Consider the following 14,375-nt stretch of genomic DNA (forward strand, 5'->3'; position numbering starts at 1 on the left):
TGAAAGTCTGGTGGTACGCCGCCAGTCTCATAGATTCTACACACCAACTTGAAAGTCGGTTTCCTCTAATGATTTCAGAAATTCCGATGGAATGTTATCTAGACTTTCTGCTTTATGTGGATCTCAGGTATTCAAGAGGTCTTTTAATTCTGACTAATACTGGATCCTCTATGTCTTTTTCTTCTATCTCATCATCAGATAACTTCTTCCTCTCATAGAGTCCTTCAGTGCACTCGTTCCTCCTATCTGCTTTTTCCTCTCGTTTAGCGACAGGATTCTCATTACACTCGCAAACTTACCATCCCTGCTTTTAATTCCGTCGAAGGTTGTTTTGACTTTTCTATAAGCTAAGTCAGTCCTTTCGACGATCATTTCTTTTTAAATTGCTTCACAGTTTATTTGCAGCCATATCGCCTTCGCTACCCTGCACTTCCTATTTACTTAATACCTGAGGTATTTGTATGGCTGTTTTCCTGTCTTTCCCTAAACATTTTTGTACTTCCCTGATAAATTCGTGGATCAATACAGTTGAAACGTCCCCTTAGAAAAATTATACATGACTGTGCTTATAATCCTCTTACATTATTTGATTTTCAAACAGCTGAGCAGAACTGAACGTACTGAGACATTTCGCTCTTTACCTATTCTGATCAACACTAAACTGACACACAATATTTTTAGCGCAACGCAATCTGACCTTGAAAAATCCCTACAAGAGAATGGCCCTGACTAACATTAACCTATACCTTTCACAAATCACTTACCTCACAAAAATCTTCGTTACTCGAACTACTGCAATAGGGCGAGCGCCACTACTGCCAGCTAAATAAAAGATTCAGACTACTGAAGGCACTAACTACTGATAGGCATAGTTAGCAAATCAAATCGCTCTGAGCACTATGCGACTCAACTTCTGAGGTCATCAGTCGCCTAGAACTTAGAACTAATTAAACCTAACTAACCTAAGGACATCACACACATCCATGCCCGAGGCAGGATTCGAACCTGCGTCCGTAGCGGTCACGCGGCTCCAGACTGAAGCGCCTTTAACCGCACGGCCACACCGGCCGGCGCCATAGTTAGCAAATGAAAGATTTTGATAGAGAACAAACAATGCATTTACCTTAATAATGTTCAAAGGACATCATATATATGTATCAGTTCATGATATCCAGTAATGCAAATTTACTCTTTCTGATGGACACACGTCCAGATCGTCCGCTCTCAAAATTCCGCCATCTCTCTTTCCACATCCACCACTGCTGGCGACTCACCTCCAACTGCGCAACGCTACGCGCTGTTAACATCCAGCTGCCCAACACTACAATAGCAAACAACAATGCAAACCAGCCACAGCCTTCACACAGCACAGCCAGTGATTTTCATACAGAGTGCTACGTGGCATTACCAATAAAAAAACCTAAACAGCCTACTTACACAGTTACAGCTGCTAATTTTCGCACTTAGAAGAAACAGTAAACAGATCACCTCACAATCTCACCACCACATTCCCACATTCTCACAACTCTTTCAGTCTTCGATACATGGCATTTTGATCCAACTGATTTTGACGAGTAAGGCTGGCTATAGATATCCCTCGGCAAGTTACAGACTCCTGCAAATTCTCTCGAAATCCCATCACGTTGCCACAGCACTGTTCTATTAGTAAGAAGGCTGTCCAGTCCTCCACCTGTCACGGGGTATGTAGAGAATTATTACAGCGAGAAAAAATGGCACACTAACGTACAGGGAGAAATTCACCACCATGCAAGTGCTTACGTCCAAATATTTTTTTCGACTGTCGCTGCTTCTAGTGACTTGTGCTAGTGGCGTAACAGAACAGTAGCAGATCTCTTCAGCTATTTTAGATTCAATAGTTACATTTAACTGCATCAGCTCCAACTCACATCAGTTTTCTAGTCCTCTGCAAATCAATGTAGACTACTGGTGTCGCAATTCTGTTGTAAACACCAGCCTGTTATTACATACATATTCCGCAAACCACTGCACAGTGCACGGTTTGGGCTGTGTCGTAGAAGTACTATTGATTTTTTCAAACCCATTCCTCTCACATGCGTAATGAGTGAGTAAAAATGAACAGCATACACCCTAATCCCTTCTTTGATGGCTATGCCAGATATAAGATTTTGAATGGCCTTTAGTATACGAGGACACTAAAAAAAGATCCAGGTCACCCGCAGTTCATCGTTATCGCATGATTGTTTACAAATAGCTTCCTGTACGCCTAATCCAAATGGTTCAAATGGCTCTGAGCACTATGGGACTTAACTTCTGAGGTCAACAGTCCCCTAGATTTTTTTTTAAATTCTTTATTCAATTCATTACATTATACATATTGTAAGTAGGCTGTTTAGTTTTTTTTATTGGTAACGCCACGTAGTGCTCTGTATGAAAATCACTGGCTGTGCTGTGTGCAGTCTGTGGCTGGTTTGCATTGTTGTTTGCTATTGTAGTGTTGGGCAGCTGGATGTTAACAGCGCGTAGCGTTGAGCAGTTAAAGGTGGATGTGGGGAAGTGAGATGGCGGATTTTTGAGAATGGATAATCTGGAGGTGCGTCCATCAGAAACAGTACATTTGTAGGAATGGATGTCATGAACTGCTGTATATATTATGACTTTTGAACACTATTAAGGTAAATACATTGTTTGTTCTCTATAAAAATCTTTCATTTGCTAACTATGCCAATCAGTAGTTAGTGCCTTCAGTAGTCTGAATCTTTTATTTAGCTGGCAGTAGTGGCGCTCGCCCTATTGCAGTAGTTCGAGTAACGAAGATTTTTGTGAGGTAAGTGATTTGTGAAAGGTATAGGTTAATGTTAGAGCCATTCTTTTGTAGGGATTATTGAAAGTCAGATTGCGTTGCGCTAAAAAATATTGTGTGTTTCAGTTTAGTGTTGATCAGAATAGGTAAAGAGCGAAATGTCTGAGTACGTTCAGTTCTGCTCAGCTGTTTGAAAATCAAATAACGTAAGAGATTTACCAGCACAGTAATTCAATAATTTTTCCAAGGGGACGTTTCAATATTATCCCACTACCTAGAACTTAGAACTACTTAAACCTAACTAACCTAAGGACATCACACGCATCCATGCCCGAGGCAGGATCGAACCTGCGACCGTAGCAGCAACGCGGTTCGTGACTGTAGCGCCTAGAATCGCTCGGCCAGCCCGGCCGGCCCTCCTAATCCCCTTTATCATATTCCTATGATCACTACCACAGAAATACGACAGCGTGACGATGTCAGAGTCCTCGTTGACACCTTAATGTTTTGTGGGAAATACACAGTCTTTTTTTCAAATGGGACATACCGGCGAGTTGAGCACTCTCTTTGACGGTTCGAGTGTCTTGGGGGTCGAAGCTGCCGGAGTTGGCAGTGGTGTCCGGCGGAGCGTACGTGCTTCTTGGGGGGGGGGGGAGGGGGGAGGGAAGAGGCGGCAAAGGGGCGGGGGAGCGGGAGGGGGAGGGGGACGGCGGCCAGTAGCCAGTATTGCTGGTGCACGGATTTTCTGGGGCGTAGCTCGTGAGCCGGCGTACATGACGGTGCGGCTGTAGACGTGACGTGCTTGGAGAAGCTACCCCCTGTCCTGGCTGCGCTAGTTCGCGTGGCCTCGGGGTTCCTCCTGCAGAAGCCATCGCTATTCGGAGAGGCCCACTGATCGTTCCCCGGGCCACCGTATTCGTTCGGTACGCCTTCATCGTGGGATTTTCCTTGACACTGGGTCAACGCCTTCTTTGGTTTTCTGGATAGAGCCATTTCCTGCCTCCTCCTTTTTATGGGCAATTGTCATTTTTAATGTTAGCGAAAAACTTGTATACGTTGCCTGCAGTTACCTGAAGCAGCTTGGCACTTGTCTTCCACTTGGTTTTCAACTTCAGCTGTGCTGCATCCCCACATTTTTCTTTTAATTGGTGATTATTTGAAGGGGCCTCTGGCATGTGTTCAGCTCCCTCCCGTAAGGAAATTGGCTGTCTGTCTGGAGTATGTTACTTAAGACTTTCGAGCGCCCGATTTTAAATAAAAGTTCAGACTGATGTTTTCATGTGATTCTGGCTTTAAGGCCTTGTGGCTTGCTTTCAGTTCTTATTTTAGATTCATCTTGCCGCTGTGTTGAATTTAAGCAAAGCGATACACTTTAATGAGGGACAGTGATTTGGTTCTTGCAACCAGTAGTATGTCTCCCTCTTTAGTCAGTACAACTTCCCTTTATCGGAATTAGTGGACTGTTTTATATGATACTCAGCTGGTGCTTACACCTGATAAATTATACATGGTGGTCCATTGATAGTCACCGGGCCAAATATCTCACGAAACACAAACGAAAAAACTACAAAGAACGAAACTTGTCTAGCATGAAGGGGGAAACCAGATGGCACTATGGTTGGTCCGCTAGATGAAGCTGTCATACGTCAATCGGATATCAAATGCGTTTTTCTAAACAGGGACCCACATTTTTTATTACATATTCGTGTAGTACGTAAAGAAAAATGAATGTTTTAGTTGGACCACATTTTTCGCTTTGTGACAGATGACAATGTAATAGTCACAAACATATGGATAACAGTTTTAGACGAACAGTTGGTAACTGGTAGGTTTTTTAAATTAAAATACAGAACGTAGGCAAGTTTAACATTTTATTTCGGTTGTTCCAATGTGATACATGTACCTTTGTGAACTTATCATTTCTGAGAACGCATGCTGTTACAACGTGATTACCTGTAAATACCACATTAATGCAATAAATGCTCAAAATGGTGTCCGTCAACCTCAATGCATTTGGCAATACGTGTAACGACATTCCTCTCAACAGCGAGAATTCGCCTTCCGTAGTGTTCGCACATGTATTGACAATGCGCTGACGCATGTTGTCAGTCGTTGTCGGTGGATCACGATAGCAAATATCCTTCAACTTTCCCTACAGAAAGAAATCCGGGGACGTCAGATCCCGTGAATGTGCGGGCCATGGTATGGTGCTTCGACGACCAATCCACCTGTCATGAAATTTCCTATTCAATACCGCTTGCTACGTGAGCTATGTGGCGGACATACATCATGTTGGAAGTACATCTCCATTCTGTCATGCAGTGAAACATCTTGTAGCAACATCGGTAGAACATTACGTAGGAAATCAGCATACATTGCACCATTTAGATTGCCATCGATAAAATAGGGGCCAATTATTCTTCCTCCCATACATTAACCTGCCAAGGTCGCTGATGTTCCACTTGTCGCAGCCATCGTGGATTTTCCGTTGCCCAATAGTGCATATTATGCCGGTTTACGTTACCGCTGTTGGTGAATGACGCTTCGTCGCTAAATAGAAGGCGTGCAAAAAATCTGTCATCGTCCCGTAATTTCTCTTGTGCCCAGTGGCAGAACTGTACACGACGTTCAAAGTCGTCGCCATGCAATTCCTGGTACATAGAGATATGGTACGGGTGCAATCGATGTTGATGTAGCATTCTCAACACCGACATTTTTGAGATCCCCGATTCTCGCGCAATTTGCAGCTAAAACACCTATTTGGGCATCATCATTTGTTGCATGTCGTGGTTGACGTTTCACATGTGGCTCAACATTTCCTGTTTCCTTAAATAACATAACTATCCGGCGAACGGTCCGGACACTTGGATGATGTCGTCCAGGATACCGAGCAGCATACATAGCATACGACCGTTGGGCATTTTGATCGCAATACCCATACATCAACACGACATTGACCTTTCCACAACTGGTAAACAGTCCATTTTAACACTGGTAATGTATCACGAAGCAAATACCGTCCGCACTGGCAGAATGTTACGTGATACCACGTACTTATAACACTTGGTTCAAGAATCATGAAAGGAGACTGTATACATGGAAGAAGCCAGGAGATACTGACAGGTTTCAGATAGATTATATAATGGTAAGACAGAGATTTAGGAACCAGGTTTTAAATTGTAAGACATTTCCTGGGGCAGATGTGGATTCTGACCACAATCTATTGGTTATGAACTGCAGATTGAAACTGAAGAAACTGCAAAAAGGTGGGAATTTAAGGAGATGGGACCTGGATAAACTGAAAGAACCAGAGGTTGTAGAGAGTTTCAGGGAGAGCATAAGGGAACAATTGACAGGAATGGGGGAAAGAAATACAGTAGAAGAAGAATGGGTAGCTCTGAGGGATGAAGTGGTGAAGGCAGCAGACGATCAAGTAGGTAAAAAGACGAGGGCTAATAGAAACCCTTGGGTAACAGAAGAAATATTGAATTTAATTGATGAAAGGAGAAAATATAAAAATGCAGTAAATGAAGCAGGCAAAAAGAAATACAAACGTCTCAAAAATGAGATCGACAGAAAGTGCAAAATGGCTAAGCAGGGATGGCTAGAGGACAAATGTAAGGATGTAGAGGCTTGTCTCACTAGGGGTAAGATAGATACTGCCTACAGGAAAATTAAAGAGACCTTTGGAGAGAAGAGAACCACTTGTATGAATATCAAGAGCTCAGATGGAAACCCAGTTCTAAGCAAAGAAGGGAAGGTAGAAAGGTGGAAGGAGTATATAGAGGGTTTATACAAGGGAGATGTTCTTGAGGACAATATTATGGAAATGGAAGAGGATGTAGATGAAGACGAAATGGGAGATATGATACTGCGTGAAGAGTTTGACAGAGCACTGAAAGACCTGAGTCGAAACAAGGCCCCGGGAGTAGACAACATTCCACTAGAACTACTGATGGCCCCGGGAGAGCCAGTCATGACAAAACTCTACCATCTGGTGAGCACGATGTATGAGACAGGCGAAATACCCTCAGACTTCAAGAAGAATATAATAATTCCAATCCCAAAGAAAGCAGGTGTTGACAGATGTGAAAATTACCGAACTATCAGTTTAATAAGTCACAGCTGCAAAATACTAACGCGAATTCTTTACAGACGAATGGAAAAACTGGTAGAAGCTGACCTCGGGGAAGATCAGTTTGGATTCCGTAGGAATGTTGGAACACGTGAGGCAATACTGACCTTACGACTTATCTTGGAAGAAAGATTAAGAAAAGGCAAACCTACGTTTCTAGCATTTGTAGACTTAGAGAAAGCTTTTGACAATGTTGACTGGAATACTCTCTTTCAAATTCTGAAGGTGGCAGGGGTAAAATACAGGGAGCGAAAGGCTATTTACAATTTGTACAGAAACCAGATGGCAGTTATAAGGGTCGAGGGGCATGAAAGGGAAGCAGTGGTTGGGAAAGGAGTGAGACAGGGTTGTAGCCTCTCCCCGATGTTATTCAATCTGTATATTGAGCAAGCAGTAAAGGAAACAAAAGAAAAATTCGGAGTAGGTATTAAAATTCATGGAGAAGAAGTAAAAACTTTGAGGTTCGCCGATGACATTGTAATTCTGTCAGAGACAGCAAAGGACTTGGAAGAGCAGTTGAACGGAATGGACAGTGTCTTGAAAGGAGGATATAAGATGAACATCAACAAAAGCAAAACGAGGATAATGGAATGTAGTAAAATGAAGTCGGGTGATGCTGAGGGAATTAGATTAGGAAATGAGACACTTAAAGTAGTAAAGGAGTTTTGCTATTTAGGGAGTAAAATAACTGATGATGGTCGAAGTAGAGAGGATATAAAATGTAGACTGGCAATGGCAAGGAAAGCGTTTCTCAAGAAGAGAAATTTGTTAACATCGAGTATAGATTTAGGTGTCAGGAAGTCGTTTCTGAAAGTATTTGTATGGAGTGTAGCCATGTATGGAAGTGAGACATGGACGATAACTAGTTTGGACAAGAAGAGAATAGAAGCTTTCGAAATGTGGTGCTACAGAAGAATGCTGAAGATAAGGTGGGTAGATCACGTAACTAATGAGGAGGTATTGAATAGGATTGGAGAGAAGAGAAGTTTGTGGCACAACTTGACTAGAAGAAGGGATCGGTTGGTAGGACATGTTTTGAGGCATCAAGGGATCACAAATTTAGCATTGGAGGGCAGCGTGGAGGGTAAAAATCGTAGAGGGAGACCAAGAGATCAATACACTAAGCAGATTCAGAAGGATGTAGGTTGCAGTAGGTACTGGGAGATGAAGAAGCTTGCACAGGATAGAGTAGCATGGAGAGCTGCATCAAACCAGTCTCAGGACTGAAGACCACAACAACAACAACAATACGTTTGTGACTATTACAGCGCCATCTATCACAAAGCGAATAAAGTGGTCCAACTGAAACATTCATATTTCTTTGCGTACTACACGAATATGCAATAAAAAATAGTGGTTCCTATTTTTAAAAAAACGCAGTTGATATCCGTTTGACCTATGGCTGCGCCATCTAGCGGGCCAACCATAGCGCCATCTGGTTTCCCCCTTGAAGCTAGACAAGTTTCTTTCTTTGTAGTTTTTCCGTTTGATGCTTATTTCGTGAGATATTTGGCCCTGTCACTATCAATAGACCACCCTGTATATGAAGTTGTCGAAGGGGGAAGTACTTAATAACTCCGGACCGGTGAAGATGCCATTTGAGTTGTGGATACTAGCTTGAAAGAGGCTTTCGCATTTGTCAAGGTTGTGTTGATATTTGGAGTATAATTAACCTTTGATCCTTGATTACTTCGGTGTTTACACCCGCTCCAAGAGTGATATCTTTCAGATCCAGGCGAAACGCTTTAGTTTGGTTTTACCCTTTCACTGTTTAGGTGACTGTTCCCTGTACATTTTGTAGCAGTCAACTCACTCTCGCTGGCACTGTCGTCAGAGGTCGGTGCCCGAGGGTCTGTTGAGCTGCCAGCAGGAATGTACCCCGATCTGACCGACCTCGGGCTGATCAGTTGTTAATTACTAATTTTTAACGTGTTTGACCTTTTTTAATCTTTTTAAAATTGTGAAGCATGTCTAAATTGTTTAACATTTGGCACTGGAGATTAGTATATTTTCTTAAAACTACTTTTTTATAATTTTTCTTTTTTAAATAAAAAAGAAAACATTGATTATTGTATCTCGTTGGTGTTTTTGGAATTACTTGAAAGTTAATAAATTTTTGTAGGAGGTATTTCAAAAGAAATGATGTCCATTCGATTTACCCGGCCCTTCCTTTAGAATCTGTGTCTTCAAAGTAGGTACCTGCCCTTGTTGCCTGTTTCAGCGCTATTAGAGAGTGGATAAACCGTGTAACCGTATTCTGCTTAAAGCGGCAGTTACTTTTAATTTGACCGAAAGTTGTTTTGCCTTTCCTACATCCTGAGTCAGTTCTTGGTCTATCATTTATTTTTTAATCTCTTCACATTTTTCATGAATTCGTTTTGCTTTAGCTTCTTATTTTGTTCCTAAGTGACATGAGTTTCTGAATTGCTGAATTTCCCTGAACATTTTTGTGCTTCCTTCTTTCGTAGATCAGCTGAAGTATTTCATCTGTTAACCACGGTTTGTTCACAGCTGTCTTCCAGCTACGGTTTTCCCTACAACTTCCGTGATTGCCCTCTTCAGCCTCTTCAGATATGTCCATTCTTCCACTGTACTGGCTACTGAGTTATTCATTATCGCAGTATCTATAGCCTCAGAAAACTTCAAGCGTATCTCTTTATTCCTTAGTTCTTCCGTATCCCCTTTTTGCATACTGCTTCTCCCTGACTAGTCTCTCAATCTTTAGCCTACTCTTCATCATTACTAAACTGTGATCTGAGTCAATATCTGCTCCTGCGTACGCCCTACGATTCAATATCTTAGGGATCTTTGAATGGCCATGATGTAATCTAACCGAAATATTTCCGTATCTCCTTCCCTTTTCCAAGTATACGTCCTCCTCTATAGATTCTTGCACAGAGTATTCGCTGATACTGATATTTACATTTACTTCAGAACTCAATTAGTTTTTCTCCTCTCTCGTTCCTACTACCAAGCCCATTTTCTCCCACAACCCTTTCTTCTACTCGGTCTCCTACTATAGCGTTTCTAGATTTTTATCTCCCTTTATCTACTGAATTACCCGTTCTATATCCTCATATTTTCTCTCTCTCTCTCTTTATCCTCTGCTTGTGATGTCGGCTTGTATTCCTGAACTATAGTCGGTGTTGGTCTGCTGTCGATTCTGATGAGAGAAACTCTGTCATTGAACTGTTCAAGTAGCTCACACACTGCCTTACCCTCCTGTTCATAACGAATCCTACTCCCGGTATACCATTTTCTGCTGCTTTTGATATTACCCTGTACTCCTTTGACCAGAAATCCTTGTCTTCTTTCCATTTCACTTCACTGACTCCCACTACATCTAAGTTGAACCTTAGCATTTCCCTTTTCAGATTGTCTAGCTTTCCTAACATGTTCAAACTTCTCACATTCCGCACGTCGATTCGTAGAAGATTATTCTTTCGTTAGTTCTTGAGTCATTCTCTCACGGTATCTCCTCCTTGGCTGGAGATGCAAATGAGGTACTAGTCCGGAATCTTTTGCCAATGGAGAGATCATCGTAACACTTTTTCAGTTACAGGCCACACGTCCTGTGGAGACACGTTGTGAGCCTTTAAAGCAATTATTTCCACTATTTTTTGCAGGTTAGTGTGTGAAACTATCAGGTATCAATTAATATCAAACTGCAAGAACTCGAAGAGTACTGAAAAGGGTAATTCTCACTCAAAAGACTGCTTTCAATATTGCCGGCAAAGCATCAGCAGCAGTTATATTGTAATCATCACGAGTAGATGACAGTAACAACAGTATGATCAGAATGGTATGGGTATTCAAAGAATGTGGTGATAGTACAGCGCCACCTGATCTGAATTACATTAGTGGCTGTGCACTTAATCTAACGCTGCTTAACCTAAGTAAAGAAGGCGATGTCGTTCTCGCTTCCAGGTTGAGCTCTACCTATATCATCTTCCTCCGCAAGCTAGCATACTCTATGCACTGATGTGTAACTATGAATATCTGCGCTGATATCCCGCCTTAAATTATCCTCAAGGAGAAGCAGTGAATTGAACCAAAAACTCCTAACATTAGAAACGAAACACCCATAAATTTGCTCAATCTACACTCCTGGAAATGGAAAAAAGAACACATTGACACCGGTGTGTCAGACCCACCATACTTGCTCCGGACACTGCGAGAGGGCTGTACAAGCAATGATCACACGCATGGCACAGCGGACACACCAGGAACCGCGGTGTTGGCCGTCGAATGGCGCTAGCTGCGCAGCATTTGTGCACCGCCGCCGTCAGTGTCAGCCAGTTTGCCGTGGCATACGGGCTCCATCGCAGTCTTTAACACTGGTAGCATGCCGCGACAGCGTGGACGTGAACCGTATGTGCAGTTGACGGACTTTGAGCGAGGGCGTATAGTGGGCATGCGGGAGGCCGGGTGGACGTACCGCCGAATTGCTCAACACGTGGGGCGTGAGGTCTCCACAGTACATCAATGTTGTCGCCAGTGGTCGGCGGAAGGTGCACGTGCCCGTCGACCTGGGACCGGACCGCAGCGACGCACGGATGCACGCCAAGACCGTAGGATCCTACGCAGTGCCGTAGGGGACCGCACCGCCACTTCCCAGCAAATTAGGGACACTGTTGCTCCTGGGGTATCGGCGAGGACCATTCGCAACCGTCTCCATGAAGCTGGGCTACGGTCCCGCACACCGTTAGGCCGTCTTCCGCTCACGCCCCAACATCGTGCAGCCCGCCTCCAGTGGTATCGCGACAGGCGTGAATGGAGGGACGAATGGAGACGTGTCGTCTTCAGCGATGAGAGTCGCTTCTGCCTTGGTGCCAATGATGGTCGTATGCGTGTTTGGCGCCGTGCAGGTGAGCGCCACAATCAGGACTGCATACGACCGAGGCACACAGGGCCAACACCCGGCATCATGGTGTGGGGAGCGATCTCCTACACTGGCCGTACACCACTGGTGATCGTCGAGGGGACACTGAATAGTGCACGGTACATCCAAACCGTCATCGAACCCATCGTTCTACCATTCCTAGACCGGCAAGGGAACTTGCTGTTCCAACAGGACAATGCACGTCCGCATGTATCCCGTGCCACCAAACGTGCTCTAAAAGGTGTAAGTCAACTACCCTGGCCAGCAAGATCTCCGGATCTGTCCCCCATTGAGCATGTTTGGGACTGGATGAAGCGTCGTTTCACGCGGTCTGCACGTCCAGCACGAAAGCTGGTCCAACTGAGGCGCCTGGTGGAAATGGCATGGCAAGCCGTTCCACAGGACTACATCCAGCATCTCTACGATCGTCTCCATGGGAGAATAGCAGCCTGCATTGCTGCGAAAGGTGGATATACACTGTACTAGTGCCGACATTGTGCATGCTCTGTTGCCTGTGTCTATGTGCCTGTGGTTCTGTCAGTGTGATCATGTGATGTATGTGACCCCAGGAATGTGTCAATAAAGTTTCCCCTTCCTGGGACAATGAATTTCCAGGAGTGTAATATATATGACAGCTCTCTCATTAGCATCAAGCAGGCACAAAGTTCATTGTTGTGGTAAATACATAAATTCCTTAGATATTTTCTTAGTAAATAACCGTCTGCTATGTAACTGAATCGACAGCCATTACACAGGTAATATACACTGAAGAGCCAAACGAACTGGTGCACCTGCCTAATGTCGTGTGGTTCCCCCGCGAGCACGCATAAGTGGCGCAACACGACGTGGCATGGACTCGAATGTCCGAAGTAGTGCTGGAGGGAACTGACACCATAAATCCTGCAGGGCTATCCATAAATCCCTAAGAGTACGAGGGGGTGGAGATCTATTCTGAACAGCACGTTGCAAGGCATCCCAGATTGTGGCCAGCGGAAGTGGTGAAACTCAGAAGAGTGTTCCTGGAGCCACTCTGTAGAAATCCTGGAAGTGTAGGGCGTCGGATTGCTCTGCTGGAATCACCGAAGTCCTTCGGAATTCACAATCGACATGAATGGAAGCAGGTGATCAGAAGGGATGCTTACGTACGTGACACCAATCAGAGTCGTATCTAGACGTATCAGTGAGCCCAAATCGCTCGAACTGCTCACTCTCCACACCATTACAGAGCCTCCACCAGCTTGAACAGTCTCCTGGTGACAAGCAGAGTCAATTGATTCATGAGATTATGTCCATGCCCGTACGCGTCCACCCGCTCGGTACGATTTGAAACGAGACTCGTCCGACCAGGGATCATGTTTCCAGTCATCAACATTACAATGTCAGTGTTGAGGGGCAAAAGCGAGGCGTAAAGATTTGTGTCGTGCAGTCATCAAGGGCACATGAGTGGGTCTTCGGCTCTGAAAGCCCATATCGATGATGTTTCGTTGAATGGTTCGCACGCTGACACTTGTTGATGGTCCAGCATTGAAACCTGCAGCAGTTGGCGGAAGGTTTATACTTTAGTCGTCGTTGGTCCCGTTCTTGCAAAAGATGTCGGAGATTTAATGTTTCACCCGATTCCTGATATTCATGGTACACACGTGAAATGATCGTACGGGAAAATACCCACTTCATGGCTACCTCGGAGATGCCGTGTCCCATCGTTCGTGCGCCGACTATAACATCATGTTCAAACTCACTTAAATTTTAATGACCTGCCATTATAGCAGCAGTAACGGATCTAACAACTGCGCTAGACACTTGTTGTCTTACACAGGCGTTGCCGACCGCAACGCCGTATTCTGCCTGTTTACATATCTCTGTACTTGAATACGCATGCCTATACCAGTTTCTTTGGCGTTTCAGTGTATATTACAGTTAGTTAAATAATCAGCTTGCTGCATTGTGCTTCTACTGTTCTGAAATATACTGGCCGTTAGTTATTTAAATAAATAGGCACTGCGCTCTGGGTAACAGGTACTTGACGTGTTTTAACACCACCACAAAATAATGACTAAGGAAAAGATGCCGTTAAAGCCTCCTTACATAATCAGCAAAACAAATATTCCCAAAGCACTTGTATTTTCTCATAAAACAATTACATATAAAATGCCATCCCAAAAATATTTAGCCACTCAGTGAAAGTCGACGGACTTTCAGTACTGGAACTAAATTATCCTACTCATTTCACTAGATATTTACTGACAACTTCGATAAAATTTTCTGAACGATTCGTATGTAATACGTGACGTGGGATGGAATGATTGGAAACTTCTAAGTTTGACTGCTACATGGTTATTGAACGTAAAATTACAATATCTCTCGTCTGTTACTTTGTGGGAGACCTGCTTCTTTCTTCATTAGGTGTTGCCATGCTTGTAAAGTTTAGGAACTCGGATTGCATGGAATAATTACACCTAAATCACAGTCAGATTAAGCAGTGCAATCGTATAATGTTACAACGCAGCTCCTCCAAAGTACCAAAAAAGCAAATGAAGTATAGGAAGCCTAAACCGTAAGTGAACAACTGACATACA

The sequence above is a fragment of the Schistocerca nitens genome, chromosome 6, assembly GCF_023898315.1.
Source record: "Schistocerca nitens isolate TAMUIC-IGC-003100 chromosome 6, iqSchNite1.1, whole genome shotgun sequence".
In the NCBI taxonomy this organism is placed as follows: domain Eukaryota; kingdom Metazoa; phylum Arthropoda; class Insecta; order Orthoptera; family Acrididae; genus Schistocerca; species Schistocerca nitens.